Genomic DNA, 23593 nt, shown 5'->3' with positions numbered 1-23593 from the left:
TTGAGAACGTCCCGTCCCACTAAGCCTAATTTGTACTTTGCCTAAGCTTGAACGTATAGCTTTAAGAATTAGGTCGGATGTCAGCGAGAAAGTTTTGTAACCTTGGTAACACCCAGCTTGTTTGACAGGGTTTTTGGAAGCCCATGATAATGCAAATCATTTCTTACTGAGAACGGGATAGATTACCATCTATCAGGCCACTTTTTATGATGATTCATGGAGTGGTAGCAGAGTCTAACAATGTGTTCTCGAGACGGCTGGTATGGGTATTAGCACTTTAACTACAATAAACGTATTTTAATTAAAGTACTAACACCTATATTAGCCGTCTTGAGAATACATTTTTACCGCAAGTAGGTTTCTCGTCATCACGAACAGCTCTGACTACCAACTAGATTGTTAAATTATGGTTTGTTTTGAATTTCGCGCACAGCTACACAAGGGCTGTCTGCGCTAGTCGTCCCTAATTTAGTAGTGTAAGACCAGAGGAAAAGCAGCTACTTATTACCACCCATCGTCAACTCTTGGTCTACTCTTTTACCAACGAAAAGTGGGATTAACATTCAAATTATAGCAACCCCAAGGCTGAAAGGGCGAGCATGTGTGGTGCGTCGGGGATTCGAACCTGCGACCCTCGGCTTACGAGTCGAGTGCCTTAAACACCTAACTATGCCAAGCCTGTTAAATTAATATGAAACAAGTGTTTAGGGTTACCGTTCTTATTAATCTCGTTCTCAACAACGATGTTAAGTTACAACAATTATTATGGTTAAAAAAAAAAACTAAGGAGGCTATTATTTCGGTTTGTTACAGTTTTAATCTCGTTATTAAATTTACACATGTTGTTTAAAGATATATTACCCTGTCATAAAAAAATATCTCTCACATTCTGAACACAAAATAATCCTATTATCCATCTTATTTTCGACATAATGGATAGGACCTGATCCTAACAAAAATGTTTTACCTACTAAATATGAGCTAAACCTATCTTGAAACTTATGTTCTACATACAGATTAGGAACTAGTCCTATAATAAAACGTCTACCAACAGAATGGAAACTAATCCTATTACAAAAAATAACTTTTACCTAGTGTATACAACCAAGCCTATTTTTAACCCAAACTCTTTACAAGGTGTGATTATGTGAAAGCTTTTCTTCCAGTTGAGAATGCAAGATATTTGTTAAAATATTTCTCAGAAGTTACGTGTTACATTCTAGTTCAAATGAGTCTCTTCAGCATAACAAAACAATGAAGAAATAAATAAAATAGAATAATACCAGTAACAATAAAGTAGGAGTCATGGAAAACAAAAAACAGAGAACAAGGGAAATGTTCAATTAGACATCAAAAACTACAATAAAGGTATGAATGAGTTTTGTTGTAAACGAAAAGTATGGAAAGAAAATAAATTTAAATGATAGAATTAATGAAGAAAGTGGAGAAAAGATTATGAAACTCACTAACTTGTTATTTACATGAAGGTATGGTTATTTATAACAATATGAAACTCACAAACTTGTTATTTACTTGTAGGTATGGTTATTTATAACAATACGAAACTCACAAACTTGTTATTTACATGAAGGTATGGTTATTTATAACAATACGAAACTCACAAACTTGTTATTTACTTGTAGGTATGGTTATTTATTACAATATGAAACTCACTAACTTGTTATTTACATGAAGGTATAGTTATTTATAACAATATGAAACTCACAAACTTGTTATTTACTCGAAGGTATAGTTATTTATAACAATATAAAACTCACAAACTTGTTATTTACTTGAAGATATAGTTATTTATAACAATATAAAACTCACAAATTTGTTATTTACTTGAAGGTATGGTTATTTATAACAATATGAAACTCACAAACTTGTTATTTACTTGAAGGTATAGTTATTTATAACAATACAAAACTCACAAACTTGTTATTTACTTGAAGATATAGTTATTTATAACAATATGAAACTCACAAATTTGTTATTTACTTGAAGGTATGGTTATTTATAACAATATGAAACTCACAAACTTGTTATTTACTTGAAGATATAGTTATTTATAACAATATGAAACTCACAAATTTGTTATTTACATGAAGGTATGGTTATTTATAACAATATGAAACTCACAAACTTGTTATTTACTTGAAGGTATAGTTATTTATAACAATACGAAACTCACTAACTTGTTATTTATTTGAAGATATAGTTATTTATAACAATACGAAACTCACTAACTTGTTATTTACTTGAAGGTATAGTTATTTATAACAATATGAAACTCACAAACTTGTTATTTACTTGAAGGTATAGTTATTTATAACAATATGAAACTCACAAATTTGTTATTTACTTGAAGATATAGTTATTTATAACAATATGAAACTCACAAATTTGTTATTTACTTGAAGGTATAGTTATTTATAACAATACGAAACTCACAAACTTGTTATTTACTTGAAGGTATAGTTATTTATAACAATATGAAACTCACAAATTTGTTATTTACTTGAAGGTATGGTTATTTATAACAATATGAAACTCACAAACTTATAAACTGTTATAAATGTCTATATCTACAAGAAAGTAACAAGTTTGTGAATTTGATATTGTTATAAATGACAATACCTTCAAAAAATAACAATATGAAACTCACAAACTTGTTATTTCCTTGAAGGTATCATCATTTTTAACGGTATAAAACTCATAAACTTGTTATTTCTGTGAAGGTATAGTAATTTATGACAACATGAAACTAAAACACTTGTTACTTCCTTGGAGGCATAGTCATGTATAAGAATATGTGACTTGAAATGTATCTGACTATCTGATTTGTTTCCGATAATTGTATGCTATTTTTACTGCAATGAGAATGATTAGAAAGGGTAAAAAAAACAACTGTATTCTTAGCTAGCATGTTCATTTAACGTCCTGTAATGATTGGATGCTGATAGTCACGTGACTCTTAACGTTATAAGGTGAAGTAAGTAAGAGTTTCGTGATATTGTATAATACCATCAGAGGGCGGGGTAGTTCCTAATCAACGTTTGCTAAATGGAAGCGTGTGAGTCACGTGTATAAATTATTATACTTTCTTTAGTACCGCATGTATTTATTTGTTTTGTTTTTTTTAATTTCGTGCAAAGCTACTCGAGGGCTATCTGCGCTAGCCGTCCCTAATTTAGCAGTGTAAGACTAGAGGGAAGGCAGCTAGTCATCACCACCCACCGCCAACTCTTGGGCTACTCTTTTACCAACGAATAGTGGGATTGACGGTAACATTATAACGCCCCCACGGCTGAAAGGGCGTGCATGTTTGGTGCGACCGGGATTCGAACCCGCGACAATCGGATTATGAGTCGAACGCCTTAACACGCTTGGCCATGCCGGGCCCAGTACCGCAAGTAAAGCACATGTAGTAATTTGTATATAATCCATTGTTTTTGATCGTTACTTACTTATAATCCCTTGTAATCAAATGTATATTTCTTGCACTGAGCTATAAATAAGTATTACCTTCTTGTATTATATTCAGTGCACTAAAATTAGTTACAGAAATTAGTCAATCTGTGCGTGGCCTATTAGTTCACGGATGTAACCTGCAAATCATAATATTCATATTTGCACACTACTGCCACAAAAACGCTCTGAGCACTTTCGTTGTAAGAGCAATGGCCCTATTTTTGCTTTTATTCTTTTCTTTCTTCATTTCGAGTCAAGTAGCCGACGTGACCAGACGTACGTATTGATTGTTGCCAAGATGTATCCAAAGTCAGCAAGTTCGCCAATCTCACCGGTATTCCCTGATGTATTACCACTATATTACACCCAATGCTAAATCATTTACCCATTCTATTGACCAGTGTAAATCAAAAGTTTCTAACAACGCTAGAAAGACCATTGTCCTCCAGTCCTCTACCCTGGTTGACCTCACATATCTTTGTGAACCTAGGAATGGCCACGTTGATGTTAGGTGTTTCATCTGAAAACCCAAATAAAATCTTTTACGTTTTTTTGAGGAACGTCAATCCGTCCCTGTCCACAGCATATATTTAGCACTGTCTTGTAGTAGTCTCTGGATCAGGTCCAGAGCTACAGGTCCCTCTATCCAGTTCAAGGAGGTAGTAACCACCTCCAAACAAGTAGCTGACCACATTCTAGCTAATGGCTATTTTTTCATTTTAGAGCCGAATGCCCTCACTGTCAACTACCACTACAGTTCTAAAAATTTGACTCACAACCACATTTACCAAGGAGACCCACGCTGCCGCTCACAGCCTCTCTTAACACTAATAAAGAAGCTTTATCTATCCCACAGGTTAAGAACAACTATACACAGACGAACATACACGTCAGCCAACGAACGAAAGCAACAAAAACCAACAACAAATTCACTCAGACACCACCGATCCTTAAGCTAACAACCACCGCAGCCCAGACCTAAACCACACTTATCACTACAGCCAACACGTCGTCCTTCACTGACAACCAGCCAGCTGACCTAAACCAGACGTATCACTACAGCCAACACATCATCCTTCACTGACAATCGGTCAACATCTAGTCAGCAGACCCAAACCCGGATTATCAAGAAATACAAAAAGCTCTAGACCGTTGGAAAACAAGATGTGTGTGTTTTCTCATAGCAAAGCCACATCGGGCTATCGGCTGAGCCCACCGAGGGGAATCGAAGCGCTGATTTTAGCGTTGTAAATCCATAGACTTAGCGCTGTACCAGCGGGGAACGAAGAACAAGACGACGTCTACCAGATGGCCATCAAAACACCCAGTCCATCCTACACCCAAATGCTCTACCGTTCAAGCACGCTCAAGAAACCTTCTGTGTATGACAACTCCAACGATGATCACGACGTCCAGTAATCCAACCGAATGTTTCTGCCTTCATCATGCATCATTAACTTTGTTTCTTTCAGCTGTTGCCGGGCGCTGTCAGGAATTTTATTCGACGCTCTGGTCGTGAAAGTAGGTTTTCTCGAGGTACTACCGTTTAACCCAACAGCAAAATTATCACCTTAAACTATTGATCTTATGAGCTCTGACCTGAAAAGGTGCCTTTTCATTTAAAGTGAAAATTACTTAAAATGAAAATAAGACCACAAGCAATGTCAACTGTCTCATCCTGTTCCTGTCAATCAGTTTATTATGTTTGATTTGTTAATCCAAAACTTGTTACTTCAGAACTGACTTGGTCTCGTTTTTCCATGGACTACCTAGACGTCTTTTAAGCTAAGTTTCCGGTCAACCAAGTCAGCTCGATTCCTTTTCTCTTCTCCCTGTTTCCCCATCCGTTTTTAATGTTAATTCACACTCATTCAAGTAATTCGGTATCTTTCACATCCTCAAGTAATACCCTCAAGTAACACTATTATTCTATTCAAGTAGAATCATACCTTAATTCCGCGAGTTGCGCTGAAGAGAAGTTTACGTTGCTGGTTGTTTGTTTGTTTGTTTCTTATTGAATTTCGCGCAAAGCTACACTAGGGCTATCTGCGCTAGATGTCCCTAATTTGGCAGTGTAAGACTAGAGGGAAGGTAACTAGTCATCACCACCCACCGCCAACTCTTGGGCTACTCTTTTATCAACGAATAGGGAGATTGACCGTCACATTATAACGCCCCACGGCTGTAAGGGCGAGCAGGTTTGGTGTGACAGGGATTTGGACCAAAGATCCTTAGATTACGAGTCAAGTGCTCTAACCACCTGATTATGCTGGGCCTCGTCCCTGGCTGGGAGGTATAAAACCAAAACCATTACCAAGTTATTTCTGTTTTAGTTCCTGTGAAGACCTATCCAATAATGAACAGTGGGCGCCGCTGCCTATCCTCTAATCTGACTATCACAGAACTAGAGATGGTTGTATTAGTGGTGCAGCTGTGCGGGAAAATGCAAGAATACGTATAGAAAAAAAACGTATAAATAAAAAAAACACGAACAATTTCCATAGGTGCAACAAATTATATCGAGATAATGTACACACGATTATTGCAGGACCACACGTTTTAGTTTCTTCTTCAAAGACACAGTGTTGCCGTTGTTTCGACTTCCCTTCCACCTGGAGACGAGAAACGCGATACAGTTAGTTACAACTGTGCAAAGTTTCAATGTCTTTGCATTCGCGCTTTCGCTTTGTTTATTTCTTTGTGGCGTTTTATTTTTGACTGGGATAATGCTGGTATCTAAATTGCATGTAAACCTTGTATTATTCTGAGTAAACCCTTGTACTGGAATAACAAAATATTTATTACAGTTGTAATTGCCAGTAATAGTTTGTGTTGTCCTCAATTCATCCTTAAAATGTTCATAATTTTTCAGATTATTCGTGAACCACGACTTCAAAGAAGTGATCTGATTCTTTTACTCATGTGGAGAACCACTGAGTGAATGGAAATTAGCCAATCACAGCATGCTGTTGCGAATTAGCTACAAGTGTTTCAACGCGTCATTAGCAAAATATAGAACTACTTTTAAGCCAATGATGTGGAAACTCAAACCTGTGGATAAACATTTGTACGCTATTTACCGGCTCTGACTTTTCTTCGACATAAGATACCTTTATCGAGATTAAATCAGATGTTTGTAGCTGCAAATGGACATATATTTAGTATAAATATACGTATTTACGATAGTATAAGTGATGTGAAATACATTTCAACGTAACAGGGAAGAAATTAACTTTTTTCTCACTTATTTCAATTGAAATGAACTTTTCTATATTATGGATAGAATAATATAACCTTGTTTATAATTATTACTTTTGAACAAAGTGTGCCTATAATTGACAGACCTATTTCATCATTATAGTTCGTTATTTTTTTGGCAAGTGACGTAATACTACGCATGCGCCCTTTAGATTTTTTAAAAGAAACAGGAATGTTCGAGACTTTGCTCAGCGAATACAGATGCGAGAGTGTCAGCTTTAAATATTTCGAAATTTCGATGCAAGATCTCGGGTGACCATACAGACAAACGACAAATTGCAATGGTGTTGTCAAGCTCCGTGGGAGATTAACGGTAAGTTTACAGGCTTACGACACTAAGATCTAAGATTCGATTCCCCGCTGTAGTCAGAGCTCAGATATCAAATTTTGTAGCTTTGCACTAAAAAATAACAAGTTACAATCAATGATCTTAAGTTGTGTGTGATGTGTTTGACTTGACCTAAATATGACCAACCTTCAGCTTGAAAGGAAGGCGAAGGAAAAAAAAAGTAAAACAGTTTAAAGTGGAATGTATCTTTAAAATGTCAAATGTTGAAGGTTATTTCTTGTTCTTGATGAGATATGTTCGATAGGTGCTGAAAATGATAACTTAATAAAGTTGAAAATAACAGAGGACAGACTAATCGGAGAAGCTCTTTGATCCTTAGTTCATTTACCCCTCGATGTTTTACTTTAAGAAAAGGTTTGTTGATTTTGTGGTTGCAGTTCTTTGGTCACAATTTTGTTTTTTTTGGGGTGGGGGTCATATAAATGAATTTGACGGACGTCACAGTTTAAAAATACTTAGATGAGTAGCGTTATCAACACTTGAACCAGTGGTGTAAATATTCCCTCACAACCCCCTCAGCTGAGAGGGAGGAGTAAGCCAAAAGGGGTCCGATCGTAATTAGTTATAGGGAAATAAATGTAGGGGGCCCAATTACTTTTTATGCAAGGAGGGGGCATTTTCTTCGTAGTCAGACCGGCATGACCAGATGGTTACGGCGTTCGACTAGTGATCTTAGGGCCACCAAAATGCTCGCCCTTTCAGCCGTGGGGACTTTATAACGTGACGTTCAGTCCCATTATTCGTTGATAAAAGAATAGCCTAAGAGTTGGCAGTGGGTGGTGATGACTAGCTTCCTTCCCTCTAATCTTTCACTGCTAAATTAGGAATGGCTAGCGCAGATTAACTACTCCTGTAGTTTTTCACGAAATTCAAAGCAAAAGCAAATCTTTTGTAGTTACAACATTGATTTGAACCCAAATATTCTGACTATCAACACGATACGACAGTACAATAAAAACGTATGTACAACAATTACGATTTCCAAACTGTAGACACATACACGTAGATTTGTGTGCGTGTTTTACTAATATCAATAGTTACTAAAACTGTTTTATTTTTTAGTTGTAGCTCAAGTTATAAGAGAGGAACTATACATATGAACGACTAGATATGAATGATTTTATCTTAAGCCACCTATGCCTTCTTTGCAGATTTATTGACTACTTAACTTTTTTATTTTGTTTTTAAGCCATAAAAGTTTTTCCGTAAGAAGCAAACTAACAAAGATAACTGACAGTGGTTTAGTACTGTATGTCTTCAGTAAGTATAATTACATTTTTGCCGTAACAGTCTTATTTGAATAAGATTTCCACCAGGATCTATGTTCTAGCTGCATTATTAAAAAAGATTACAGTTTTTATTGGACATAGCCCAACTATCGTACAAAAAAATAAGTATCTTAAACTCGGTAGCCTAAAGCTACATAAATATACATAGAGCAGGGGAGCCTGAACGAGTGGAATGTTGAGACATATAATATTCATAGAACAGGGTGCCCATGTGAGAGAGATTTAGAGTCCACGTGCGCCGTGATGTTTAGTTGTACACCTTACTGGAGAAATCTTACCAAATGTACTTGTATCCTACCTGTAAAAGACACCAACATCAATGGTGAACTGAGAGGTAAGTAAATATTGTTTAACATTACCAAAACTTTAAACCAGGTTCAAATGCAGTAAATTAATCTACAAGGAGGGCGTAAGAACGACACCTAGTTGTTCATGATTAAAACATTGACGAGTTTGAAAGCAGCTTTGAAATATACTGCCCACAAAAATAATACAGTTCAAATGTTAGTCTATGCATTGTTTGGTTTACCCGAGTTAAAACAATCATGAGTTTAGTTTTTCGATTTGACACCAGGTTGTCGGGCTATCTTGGCTAAGCATCAAAAAACAGTGGAGTAGGAACGAGTTGACGCAGCTTTCGCTCTATCCTTAATATTTCAAAAATTTTGTTTCGTTTTTTTTTTCAGAGAGAAAAACCAACCACGTGGTATCTTTGAAATTATATAAAACTTAAAGACCAGCCATGTGGTACCTTTGGAGTTATATACAAACTTGAAGACCATCTACGTAATGTTTTGAGTTATATAAAAACTTAGAGACCAGACACATGGTGTCTTTAGAGTTATATAACAGCTTAAAGACCAGCCACGTGGTGTCTTTGGAGTTATATAAAAACTTAAATATCAACCATGTGGTGCCTTTGGAGTTATATAACACCTTGAAGACCAGCGATAAGGACTTCATGGTTGAGATCCCGTACGTAAGAACAGTATAACTGATTAGTCAAATTGGATTTTACTTATTTCATCCATTTTAACCACTCGCACTTTGTGTTATCTATCAGTTACTCAGTAGACAATGAAATGAAGTAACATAAGAGATTATTAACGTTGTCATTTCTACTCTTGTGACATCAGTAAAACGTACGTATACTTTAAATCACGAAAAGAAGTATGCACCATATAGGCTAGATTACAACATAACATGATATACGAACTTCAAAAACAAGAAATAAAAATATTTGTTACTTTTTGAAACAGAACATTTTCGGGAGCACTGCGGAATTGCACGTAGTGATTAGTTTAGGTTTTGGCGTGTTTTGAATTTCGCGCAAAGCTACTCGAGGGCTATCTGCGCTAGCCGCCCCTAATTTAGCAGTGTAAGTCTAGAGGGAAGGTAGCTAGTCATCACCACCTACCACCAACTCTTGGGCTACTCTTTTACCAACGAATAGTTGAATTGACTGTAACATTATAACGCTCCCACAGCTAAAAGGGCGAACATGTTTGGTTTGACGGGGATTCGAACTCGCGACCCTCGGATTACGAGTCGAACATCTTAACCACCTGTCCATGCCGGGCCGATTAGTTTAGGTAACTGGTACGTTTTCAACAATAATTCATATTAATCAATTGCGATCTAGATAACTGATGAAATATGATATAACTGATGAAGGAGAAGTGTCCTTGAGATCAAAGTTCATGCTCCAATCCACATCACCGCAAGCATGGTTCGAAATGCGCTTTGTTTGTTTGTTTTAGTTTACTATTACGTTAAACTTATTAGTGTTAAACATTTTAAATGAAATTGATTATAGAAGTCTTATATCAGTTTTGATCATTCCATGAAGGCGTTATATGATGTCTGGTCTTTAGTCACGACCATAAACGGAGCATGGTATCAAATGCATTCAGCGATGTTCCGTTAAAATGTGTCGAACATCCCTGAAAGAGGTTAATCAAAATTTAATTCAATTACATGATTTATGTAATTCATAAACTTCATGTTTTGAACTTTTTTTTGTTTTGCGATTGTTTATTTTTATTTTATTTTATTTTTTTGCTTTTCTCGAGAATTTTCTACTAAGTTACTTATGGTATATTGTTGTTCCTAATTTTGAAATGGTAGGTTAAAGGGAACGCAGCTACTCAACAGCTAACTCCTGGACTACCATTGGTAGATGATTTAGTGACGTTTATCCACGGTCACGAACCACGCATTCTCGGCATTAAAATTCAGGCATGCAAAACATTCTTAGAGTTTGTTCCCATATAATTTGAGGTTCGATCCTTGCTTCGGTACCCGATACGTCGTTGAATGCTGTGATAAAAAAACTGGAAGTATACAGTAAAATCTAACGCTATCTTGTAGTCTTGCAAATCAGTTAAATAATAACTGTGGTACTAAATTTTAGAAAGGAGTCACTCGGAGTAGCAAACTCACGAACTGTTGAAAATCTCTTCCAGGATCCCAGTTTTAACTGTTAGATGGAAGTTTTTACTTCAAACGGGTCCATCAGTCCAGTGTTTTGTAATCAGATCGCAGTGTGAATAACATCCCAGTTCTGTATTATACTGCACAACCTATAGATACGAATGAGTGAAATGGTGGAGTTTAAACAATATATACCGTTCCACAGTGGGCCATAAGTAAGTTTAAGAACTTACAATGCTACAATTCGAGGCTTAAGTAAACTATGTAGATTTCAGCTAAATAACAAGCGAACGTGATTTCTTTTTCTGTGTTTTTGTAAACAGGAATATGTGATATATTACATTATATTGCTGTAATGAATATATTTTTGTAGTACTAACTAGATAACATCGAGAATTGAAGGTCCAGTGGCTGATGAAAGTGGATGAAAGACAGTCTCCCTCTTCGTCTTTTAGCTAATTAAACAGCAATATCTTGTGTAACATAGCCACCAGCACGGAATAATTCGTGTTTGGATACCATTTTATATATATGATTTTCTAGAAAAAATATTTGAGTAGTAATGAACTATCTTGGGTAGCATCTTCATAGACGGTAAAAATCGGGTTTCGATACGCACTGAGGGAAGAACACTCAGAGTCCATTATGTGTCTTTTTATTTATAACAACAACACAATTATTTTAAAGATGTGTTATACACTCCATGCATTAAGTATTTCAATATTTTCAAGTGTTTGTTTAAAAATGTGCCCTCTTCCACCGCCTTCTTTCTAAAAATACTGCCTTCAGTTTTGAGGTCAATGTTTATGCGATTAAGATTTATATTATACTTTACATAACGTGTGTGTATTAGTATTTGTAACACAGAATGTTCTAGCAAAGTGTAAGATGGAAGAATGTATTTATTAGTAAACCTTACAGTTGAAACAGAGGAGCATAACAATGATTTGAAGTCTTAGTACCATAAACCTATATTTTGATACAAATACCAGCCATCCCAACATTTTGACATAAATACCAGCTATTCCAATATTTTAACACAACTATCAGCTATCCTTATATGTTAATATAAACACTAGCCATCTCAATATTTCAACATAAACGCTAGCCATACCAATATTTTAACACAATTACCAGTCATCCCAATATTTTAACACAATTACCAGCCATACCAATATTTTAACACAATTACCAGCCATCTCAATATTTGAATAGAAAGATAACCTAACATAATATTAGTCGTCTCAGAATATATATATATATCAGTCGTACCAATAGTTTAAGGTGAAAGTTGGCCATTCAGTATTTTAACATAAAAATCTGCGATCCGAATATTTTAAGAGACGGAAAAATCTAAGCATATAATCTAAACAACTTAAAAACATTGTACATAATTTTACACACTTTAATTCTGCCATACATGCTTATTAAACGGAATATAAATTTCAAACAATTTTCTTCATTCAGTTTATCAAATGAAAACAAAATATTTGGACCTGATTTACTTCTATAAATAAACCCAGATTAAAATATCATCAGAAAACCTCACAGTTGCTACATAAAGACATCTAATTGGTAATTCAAACGAGAGTTTATTTTATAACAAGCAAAGAAGAGGATTTTCAAAAGAGGAAGTAACCAAGATAGCAGGGGTGGCATCTGTACATAATAACACAGGTACACCGTGCAGTAGAGTGTTGACAAATAAATTAAACCTAATTGTTTGAAACTACGTCACCTCAGTGAAACTGGTTAACACCATTGTTTTGGTTTGTGGTTATCATGTAATAAAAAAGAAACACAAGAAATTAAAACTTTTTACTGTAATATTTACAGACATTACAAGAACTTGTGACTCGGTCATTACATAGATATTGTTATAGTCTTGTATGTGATGGCCTCTTGAGAAGTTTTTAAAATACCATTTTGATTAACAGTCCAAGCCATCCTTACATAGATGTTGTGCCACCTGCTTGATATTTACTGACTACAAGATAGTAGATTTACAGTATGGCAGTATAGAGCTATAGTGTTTTACAGTATGGCTAGGGAAAAGTAGTGTTTTACAGTGGTATGTCACAATATGGACAGAGGTCAGTGATGTTTACAGATCGGCTCATCTTTCTAACACGAATGTGATAAGACTTGATTATTGAAAAGCAAGAAAAAGAATATCTGGTTCATTCAGCATAAAAATTTGAAACCTGATAAATCATCACTGTTTTAACTACATTCCGTCATGACTGGTTCCAGACACAAGTTAGATTTTACTTTATACACAACTCAGTTTTAGATGTACTGGAAGGATTATATACAATTATGAATATTGTCAAATGCACTTTGTTAAGCCTTGATAGCTCAAGCATTAAAAAGTCTAATAGTTATAATTCTATTGTTAAGCTTTCTCTCACTAGTTTGTTAGGCGTAAGGCTGTTTTCACTTCTCTGGCTCAAGCGTTAAAAAAGTCTAATAGTTAAAGTTCTAGTGTTAAACTTTCTCTCACATTTTCTAGCTACTTAGGGCATTTTATCACAAACATCAAAATGATAGAATAAATAACAGAATAGCTTATTATACTGCATCTTAAATGAAAATCAAATTGATATCGATGTCAAATTATGTATGTCCGCCAGTGGGACAGCGGTCAGTCTACGATATTATCGGTGGTGGACACAGTAGATAATCAAATGTGGCTTTTGACCTGAAAAACAACAACAACAAATATAAACATTATGTTTTACACTGCCCTCTACGGTTTACTAAAAATAAATAAGATACATTCAGCCATACACAAATATAAATATGGTTAAAAACATTAAAACTGTAACAATGAACGTGACCGAGCGTGTCCTAGAGATTAGTATACTGGGAATGTGTATATGAAGCTCCATGGTTCACGACCCGTTGCCTTAAAATCGCGTTTCTCATTTTTGTGCCATGGATGCGTTATGAAAGTGACGATCATATTCGAACAGAAAAAGTTGGGTCTGGCATGGCAAGGTGATTAGGGTGCTCGACTCTTTATATGAGGGTCGTGGGTTTGAATTCCTTTCACACCAAACATGCTCGCCATTTTAGCTGTGGGGATTTTATAATATGCGGCCAATCCCACTATTCATTGGTAAAAGAGCAGCCCAAGAGTCGGCAGTGGGTAGTGATGACTAGCTGCCTTTCTTCTAGTCTTGTACTGCTAAATTAGAAATGACTAGCTCAGATGGCCCTCTTACAGTTTTGCTCGAAATTCAAGAAACAAACAATTAATTCATTTGTAGTATGTTGGCGGTGGGTGGTGATGACTCACTGCTTTCTCTCTAATATTACACTGCTAAATTAGGGACGGCTAGTGTAGATAGTTCTAGCTCTCGTGTAGCTTTGCGCGAAATTCAAAAACAAAGAGACAAAACGTTGGCGGTGGGTGCTGTAGAACAGGTTCCCTCCCTTTAGTATACAAGTTCAAAACTATGCGCAGATGGACTTTCGTGTAGGTTTGTGCAATTCTCCCGCAGTAGTACAGAGACAGGTCTGCAGACTTACAACGCTATAACCTGAGATTCGATACCCACGGTGGGCGGAGCATCGGTAGCCAATTGTGTAGCTTCGTGCTTAAGTAAAATTGAAAAAAAAACTTTGCGTGCAGATTGTGAGATGAACAAACAAATAATGTGTTCCCTCGTATTCGCAGTCCAGGAAAAAAAACAAACAAACTGGTAAAATATGGAAGAAGATTTTATATTAGAGCTAAATAGAAAAACAAATTTTAAATAAGAAGGCACAGCTGAATGACATTATATTTTCTTTTAAAATGCCAACAAAAATAGTTTTGTAGAGGGAGGTTTGTCCAAATGACTTGTTTGAATTTACCCTTCTAATAAAATATTTATGCAATATAAAGTTTCTTATTTGTTTCGTTTTAAATGCTTTAAGATTTGACTTGTAAAAACTTTATAGTTTGGTTCATATTTCAGTGTTGTAAATAGTTTATCAGTGTTCTCAGCTATCATTTAATACACTGATGACTGGGTCTGTTTGTTTGTTTGTCTTTGAATTTCACGCAAAGCTTCACGAGCGCTATTTGCACCAGCCGTCCCTAATTCGGTAGTGTAAGTTTAGAGGGAAGGCAGATAATCACCACCACCCACCACCAACTCTTGGGCTACTCTTTTACCAATGAATAGTGGGATTGATCATCACATAATCACGTCCCCACGGCCGAAAGGGCGAACATGTTCCTTAGTGTTTATTATCGTGTTTCAAATAATATTGCACGGTGAAATGTTTCTCCGAAATTAATAATTAATTATACAAGAGAGAACATAATAATTTGACAGCTGGTTAAAACTAAAACAAAAGTGTTAATTGCCTATTGTCCACACACGAGACAGACAGGAAAACGATTAAATTTTAAATAAAAAATGTAGTTTTGAAAAATATAATAGGCCTGATATTAACATCGTATGAAATTATAATTAATCACACCCATGTTTCGTCAACTTAAGAAATACTTTCCACCTCAACAAACGTTGTCACAACAACATTTTTGTTGTGAAATCATGTTCCAATAAGTTGTGTTTCTCTAAGATTGATTTTGTTCTTAAGCGCAAAGCTATTAAATGAGTTATCTGTGCTCAGCACACCACGCGTACAGAAACCTGCTGTGCCACTGAGGGGCGCTTTATACTGATGTTTTTTTTTAATTTCGTGCAAAGCTACACGTGGGCTATCTGCGCTAGCCATCCCTAATTTTGCAGAGTAAGACTAGAAGGAAAGCAGCTAACCATCACCACCCACTGTCAGCTCTTGGGCTACTCTTTTATCAACGAATAGTGGGATTGACCGTCACAACTCCCCCACATCTTATAGAGCGAGCATGTTTGGTGTGACGAGGAAACTGAGTTTGTAAATACAAAGGTTCATGATTCTCGTCCTGTCGTGGGTGCGCTATAAAACTAATCGTCATATCCCACTATTCGGTCAGATAAGACTGCAAATTCAAATGGTTCTCGTGTATAGTACAGCGGTAAGTCTACGGATTTGCAACGCTAAACTCAGGGGTTGGATTCCCTTTGGTGGACTCAGCAGATAGCCCTATGTGGCTTTGCTATCAGAAGACACACGGTTCTTGTGTAAATGTAGCTTTGCACCAGTGTTGGGAATAAAGAAAGATTAGAATAACATAAAACAGCTTGTGATTAATCTCACCGTGACACTTTATTTACACAAATTCAAAACGTAATCTAGCACATGGCTATTTTGGACTACCCGTTGGGCGATACATATATACAGAAGAGCTCTGAGAACCACTTTAGAAGGGACCGTTTTTGAGTGTATAGAACAATACATATATATAAAAAATGAGTGAGAATAAACCAGAATATAACATAAGATTAACACATACATTAAACAGGTAACTATAGAGAAATTAGTCTGTTTACTTATCATAACATGTACTGTATGACTGTGAACAAAGGTAATTTTTTAAAGATATAATTAGTAATTATTGCTGTCTGTAATTAGGCACATGTAGTTAGTTACAATTACTGTGCCCACTACACGTTTCGAATCCCATTTTTGTTTTGCGGTTTGCGTATTCAGAGTTGCCGCTGAGCCACTGGGGATTAACAACTAGCTAATATTACAGTAAGTATCAACACATACGGTAGTATGTTGAGTGGCCAAAACAAACAATCTACACTACACACTGTATATTTTTGACAGAAGTGACAATTTATTTGTTTTTTTTTTTAATTTCGCGCAAAGCTACAAGAAGGTTATCTGTGCTAGCCGTCCCTAATTTAGCAGTGTAAGACTAGAGGGAAGGCAGCTAGTCATTACCACCCACCGCCAATTTTTGGGCTTCTCTTTTACCAACGAATTGTGGGATTGACCGTCACATTATAACGCTTCCACGGCTGAAAGGGCGAGCATGTTTGGTGTGACGGGGATTCGAACCCGCGACCTTCGGATTATGAGTCGAATGCCTTAACCACCTGGCCATGCCGGGCCAAGAGTGATAGTTTAGTAGTTCTGACTGTGGTATACCATCTTAAGTGGATGTGCCCTACGTAACTCTTACTTCACATATTAAAGTTTAGGTGAATTTATTAAGGAATACCTGAATATAATATCTCCAGTGTTGATCGAGTTTCTTCCTTTTTTTTTCTTCACATTGAAAGTATGGAAATTTTATTTGATAGAAAAACATATTTAACTTTTATGGTTTGTTTGTTTTTTTCATTTGGTATACTAATAGATATTTATAACCTACAATTAGGAGTCTCATTTAGTGTAAACATAAACCAGGTGTTGAAGGTTATTCAACAAAAACGCTCAAATTTAACGAAATTTTTTGAGCACATCTACGCAAAACGTCACGTGAGTTCTCAATCTAACATTTTCACCATAGCTTTATATGAAAGTAAAAATGGGTAATTTTTAGATTTTGTCATTCAGATTGAAAACTACTGTTTTTGAGCAGCAAAACTATAGAGTGAAAGTACGTGCAGATAGCTTAGTATTGATTTGGCCAAGCAAACTAGACTAGCAGTTTCTAGCTAAAGTTTTTAAAAGAATCATACGGGTATACAGTTATTATTGATTATTCATTAACAAGTTTTCAGCATAAATTTACTAAATTTTATGACATTAATTAAAGTGCGCTTATCTTCACGAGATATTACTGAAAGCAATGAGCATAAATAATGATGTTTTATATGACTGTACACTTTGCACGGGAGTGATGATAAGAAACTGTTAATCTAAATTCCATGGCGTTATTATAAATGAAACTACTAACACTTTTATAGAGGAAAGCTATCACCATAAATTTTAAAGGACTTTGTTGGTTCTGTAAAGTAAACTATGTTCCGAATAATAGGGTTGCGACCCTAAAGGTAATGTTGGCCACTATCGAGCGTTACTTTCATATTTTGTGTAATTTACAAAATATCACGATATCTTGGGTGTGGGAAGATCGTGCGACCAAATAAGAATTGAGCGTGCGAGCCTTCCCTTTAGTTTACCAACTCCAAATTAGAATTGAGTTTGTTTGTTTGTTTGTTTTGAAGTTAAAAACAAAGCTACACATCGAGCTATCTATGTTCTACCCTTCACCGGTATAGAAACCAGATGTCTAGCGTTGTAAGTCCGCGTAAGTACGAGATATGCGTAGATAGATGTTTCGTAATATTGCGCAAAATTACTAAGGGTGTAAACTAGATAACTAATAACAGTTTAATTAACCTCTTGCTTATTTAGGTTCATGTTCTTAAGTATTTGAAAAACAGAACGTTTAACTACCTTTCTAAATAATTAATTTTACTTCAGAATATTTATTTCTTCCAAGTCTGATACAAACATGAAAAGCACCAAACTTTTCATTTGTAGTAAGTTTCATGCCAAATATATTATTTTTTAACCTCAAAAGTCAGTAACAAAGTACTTCCTGTTAAACCGAACCAGGTACTTCTTAGAATCTCCAACCAGTCAGTAGTTCATATTTTTATGTTTTGGATGTTTAATCTTTTATTGTAGTTTCTTAGCTTAACTTTTCGCTTAAAATGGATCAAAATAAGTATTCAAATACAATTTAGAAAGAAGTTACAAAACAGTGGAAAGTATTCTGATAACTTGTGGAAAAAACAACAACAAAGAAAGTCAAAGATATGGGAATCAACTGGATAGTTAAGAGTGGTTACATGAACAATAGAAATACAAGAAATAAAACAATACAAAGGGATAATTACCAAACATGATAAATACCAACAGAAGAAACAACGCAGATAAGATGATAAATATAGAAATGAAAGATATTAATTTTATAGTTAAGGTGTTATTTCTGAAATGTTTTATCATCTAAAAACCGTGAAAGTCAGTGATGTGTGAAATAACTCATTGATGTGGAAAAAAGAAATTACATGGTTTAACATGTATTTCATCAGGTTCTTAATAATTTAACAATGATAAAGGAAAGAAACAATGTATGATTGTAACAATAAATTGATTAGAAGCGATAACTGATAGATTTGTAAGTGTACAGAAGTTTGATTTCTATTGTAGTTATTCGCCTAAGAAAAATATTTACTATAAATAAAATAGTAGGAAACGTTGCTATGTAAGAAAATAAAGTATTTGTAGGTTTAATTATTTTACTTATATTTCTGCAGCTTAGAAAAATATTAATACGAATGAAAGAGAGACACCTAGCAGCTGAATTGACTTCTTCTGATGTAAAACTGCGAGAAATTTCATTGATATATTACGTAGCAAAGATGTATATAAATAGTAAATAATATAACAAAATAAGTGACAAATAATAACATAATTCTATTTGGAAGTTATTGTTTTTGATGAATGTGTGTATTTTAAGAGGTTCGATAAAAGTATCCATCAGGTGGCCCGGCATGGTCAGGTGGTTAAGGCACCTCGACTCGTAATCCGCAGGTTCGAATCCTCGCCACACCAAACATGCTCGCCCTTTCAGCCATGGGGGCATTATAATGTGACAGTCAATACCACTATTTGTTGGTAAAAAAGTTGGCGGTGGATGGTGATGACTACCTGCCTTTCCTTTAGTCTAACACATCTTAATTAAGGACGAGTAGCACAGATAGTCCTTGTGTAGCTTTGCGCGAAATTCATACCATCACGTTTTTGTTGTGTTGTTCGTCACCACATTGTGGTTTCCGCCTCATCAATTATGTGAACTGTCATCATATTAAAATGCAAAAAAACAACAAAACACATTTAATCATCACATCAATTAAACATAACCGCCCTTAATTTTGAAAATGCTCGAGGGAAGGCAGATAGTTAACACCATCCACTACCAACTCTTGGGTTACTCTTTAACAATAAATAATGAGACTGATCGTCACGTTAAAACGTCTTTATCGTATCACATGGCTGAAAAAAAGGAAAGAAAGTAGCCAGGGTGATCGAGTCGCGGGATCTAAACCCGTCGCCAATGATTTGTGAATCATTGTTTATGCATCTTTGAATTAGGGTAAAATAAAAGCGTCAATCAGTTTTCTTTAAAACTGTGTAAGTATTGGATCGATTAAAAAACTAATAACGTTTTTAAGATGGTAAAAGAATAAAATAGTAAAAGTATTAAATATAAAAATATTAGGGGCTGTGTGTGTTTGACTGACGAATCATTCGAGAAAAGGGAAATAAAAACTGGCGTGATTAATTAGGAATCACTTAGCTCATAAAATATCTAAAGAAATTCAAAACTACACTTCACCATGTTCGTTTCTGATTATCAAACGTGTAGATGTTAAAACTCTGAAAATTTATATAAAGTTTCTTTTTCGAAAGAACTAAGTAATATATAGGACAGATTTTCAAGGACAAGTATGTGTGCAGTTGACTTTTTTTTTTTTGTCTCGAAGTGACTGTTTTTGTTTAAGTGTTTTTCAAGTGTACGGAGCAGCTTCGAGTTTCGTATTCAGTTGAATTATACTTCAGATTTTCTTTAAGAAAACCTCAAAATAGAGCAGCTGGGGCTCCTATAACAACTTATAACTGAAGGAAAAATTAACAGCGAATAATATTGTACTTAAGTGAACAACAATGTAAGATAATGGAATCGGGCGTGGTCTGGTACTCAGACTGTAAAGTTATGGCCCACAATTCGAGTACCGCTGTTTAGTACACAATCGCGTTCCACACTTTATAGCTGCGAGTGCGTTACAAGAGTCACAGTCAGAGAAAGGTCGTTGTGGGTTCTTTTCATTAGCTACATTCTTTTTATTCTATTATTTGGAAATTGAAAACGGCTAAAGAACGTTGCCCTTTCTATAGCTTGAGCAAAAATTCTGATTTCCAAACTAGTGACCTCAATATTAAAATCCTACTTTTTTAAAAATTCAATTTGAATTGTTCACGCCTTCCAAAGTTTTCTTTCGAGGACAGACTTCATAAATTCATCATCTCCGAAAAAATCTGGTAGCAGGGATAAACTTATTAGCATATAACGTAGGATTCAGGTAGCCCACTGGACAATTCTCGGTGTTTAATGGTTATGAATAGATAGCTAGTTATGATCAGACCGTGTTTCGCGTTTGTTTGTTTCCGATATATGCATTGGCTATAACTAATTTGAATTGAAAAACTAGAGGGAATGTCATCCATCGCCATTTGTTGCGTAACTCTAATTGAATACGATTTGTACACAATTCTTATAGGTCATCCACAAACGTAAAGAACGAGTACAATTTCGCAACAACGAGACGCGTACTTTTAACTCTCGGAACCATAGACTAGGCCTGGTGGTTGAGGCACTCGACTCGTAATCCGAGGGTCACTGGTTCGAATCCCTGTCACACCAAACATACTCGCTCTTTCAGCCGTGGGGGCGTTATAATGTGACGGTCAATCCCACTATTCGTTGGTAAAAGAGTAGCCCAAAAGCTGGTGGTGGGTGGCGATGACTAGTTAGCTACCTTCCCTCTAGTCTTCCACTGCTAAATTAGGGACGACTAGCACAGATAACCCTTGTATAGCTTAGCGTGAAATTCAAAACAAACAATCAAACCATAGACTATCACACTATCAACTAGGCCACGCCCAACCGTACATGCTTTAAAGTACACCTCAAACAAAGAACCCAGTGTTCACTTGCGAATCCTACAGAAGCACATGACAGTACGTGAATCTATGTAACAAAATCCGTCATATTTTACGACAGTGTGCCATATTCCTTGTTGTGAGGATTTTGTTTAGTCATAATCTTGTTTATCAATACATTTCCAAAGAAAATATTTTAAGTTTAAAGATCCTCGTAATAATTAAGTAAAATCATAAAATCACTTTATTATCGTGATTGGTTTGTTTTGAATTTCGTGAATATATTCGGTAAAACGGGAGCTCGAAGCAATCTTCAGATTGTGACTCAAGCACCCTATCCACCTGGCTATGCTGGACCTAACTTTGGTGAATGAGAATATTTACTACATTACACTTAAGTGTTTTTATCCATTGTTCTTTAACACTTAACTTCATATTTCGAATTGGAACAGCTACAAAAATAGCCTACTTTTAACGCTAAAAATCGTAATAACTAGATTGGCTTCATGCAATAGGCTTAGTGAATCACTAAGCAGGTCCAACGTTGTCAGGTATTGTTTGGATGAGGGCCGAAAACATCGTTAATAACGAAGATACGAAAGATTGTGACCTAAAGCACCGATAACGGGCTTTGTGCAATTTATCAGTCATGATTAAGACTAATCGTTATTGATTGTAATTATTGATCAAAATGTCTTACAACTCTTCGCATAGAAGCTATCACCTAGTAAGATAAGTTAACCTGCTCATGTTTGGTAATCTGCAAAAGTGACGTGATGCAATGAGGTAAGTTTTAACCCAACGAAGAAGTTGGGTTCTTCGATAAAAGTGAATAATTTCCAGTTTACCTGATCGTCACTGTTATTCATGTCAAACCCACAACGCAACATTTTGGCTCTGGTAGACAAGGATTCCTCAGTTACAATAATGTAACAATTCAGTGCACTCATATTATCCTAAGAGCAAAATGATTACAGTTGTTTTCCTGGATTAGAATGATAACCACGTTTCAGTCACTTCTCTGGATTAGAATAATTAGCACATCTCCAATTTACAGGGCATTCTTGATGTAAACTTGAAGTTCATATCCGCCATTGTAATCCCCTGTTGGCATCTGTGTATCGTGTGTAGGCTATATACATCTATAACTGGGTTATAATTGAACAAGACATTTTTCACATCATGTAATGTCCAGTTTATTATCGCAGCGAAAAGTTATACAACCCTATATTAGAGTAGAGTTTCAACAAAGCTACCATTCTCGTTATGACTTCTGTCAGAACTGTAACCTCTTTATAAAGGTTCTACTTATATAATCAGGGATAAGGATATGGTAGTCCGTTCATGATCATTCCAAAACTATCATGTCTATTTTGTTTTGTTTGTTTTCTGAATTTCCCTTATTTAACAGTGTAAGACTAGAGGAAAGGCAGCTAGTCATCACCGACCTCCGCCAACTCTTGGGCTACTCTTTTATCAACAAATAGTGGGATTGACCGTTACACTATTATAACGCCCCCATGGCTGAAGGGCGAAGATGTTTGGTTTGGCGGGGATTTGAACCCGCGGATTACGAGTCGAGGTGCCTTAACCACCTGACCATGCCGGGCCATCCAAAATCTGGAAATAAACAAGTTACCTTAGGAATTTGACTGGTAACAAACAAGGATATTCAGCAGAAACATAAAATATTTACATAACAAAGATAAGACCACTAGTAGAACATGCCTGTATAACATGATAAATGTATCAACACATCAAGAAACTACAGAAAATATAAAAATATATTTTAACGAAAGTGTATACAGAACCACGATCAACTCACTCAGTACAACATACCAAACTCCTGAATAACTAGCTTCAATACTATAAGAAAAATATTAATAAAAATTAAAAGATGAACAAACTAGAGAGTTACGTAAGACATGTTGAACCAAGTCCTAAATACCTTAACCCTCTAAACATCATAAATAAGAAACCTACAGACCAAATAGTATCAGGTTAACTGAATCACAGACACAAACGTAGCTCTATTTTAAAAGGATTTTGTATGTAAAAATAGAATTATGTGTGTGTAATATGACTGCTAAGTAGAACTATATTGTAAACATGGACTAATACTGCGAACATACATAAATGACACGAGTAAAAATATAGGAATCAATATTACCTCATGGATTGGACATGGTACGAAAAGGATGTGGAAACTAAAAACTGTGGA

At 35.5% G+C, this 23593-nt stretch overlaps 1 protein-coding gene across 2 annotated transcripts in view; it reads left to right on the top strand.

Moving 5' to 3' along the window:
- The first annotated feature begins 6821 nt into the window (after positions 1-6821).
- LOC143238683 (protein Wnt-7b-like) overlaps positions 6822-23593 on the top strand; it is a 97120-nt gene continuing 80348 nt past the window's right edge. Inside the window, exon 1 of one of the 2 annotated variants that reach the window (XM_076479117.1) lies at positions 6822-7045. The gene's annotated coding sequence lies outside the window, so the exon portion shown is untranslated. Of the gene's footprint in view, positions 7046-8589; positions 8705-23593 lie in introns of those variants that run through there. The other variant, XM_076479118.1, reaches the window with a different exon arrangement.

The sequence above is a fragment of the Tachypleus tridentatus genome, chromosome 13 (assembly GCF_004210375.1).
Source record: "Tachypleus tridentatus isolate NWPU-2018 chromosome 13, ASM421037v1, whole genome shotgun sequence".
Taxonomy (NCBI): Eukaryota; Metazoa; Arthropoda; class Merostomata; order Xiphosura; family Limulidae; genus Tachypleus; species Tachypleus tridentatus.
The sequence above is the reverse complement of the archived record's forward strand: the minus strand, read 5'-3'. Positions and strand labels throughout refer to the sequence as shown.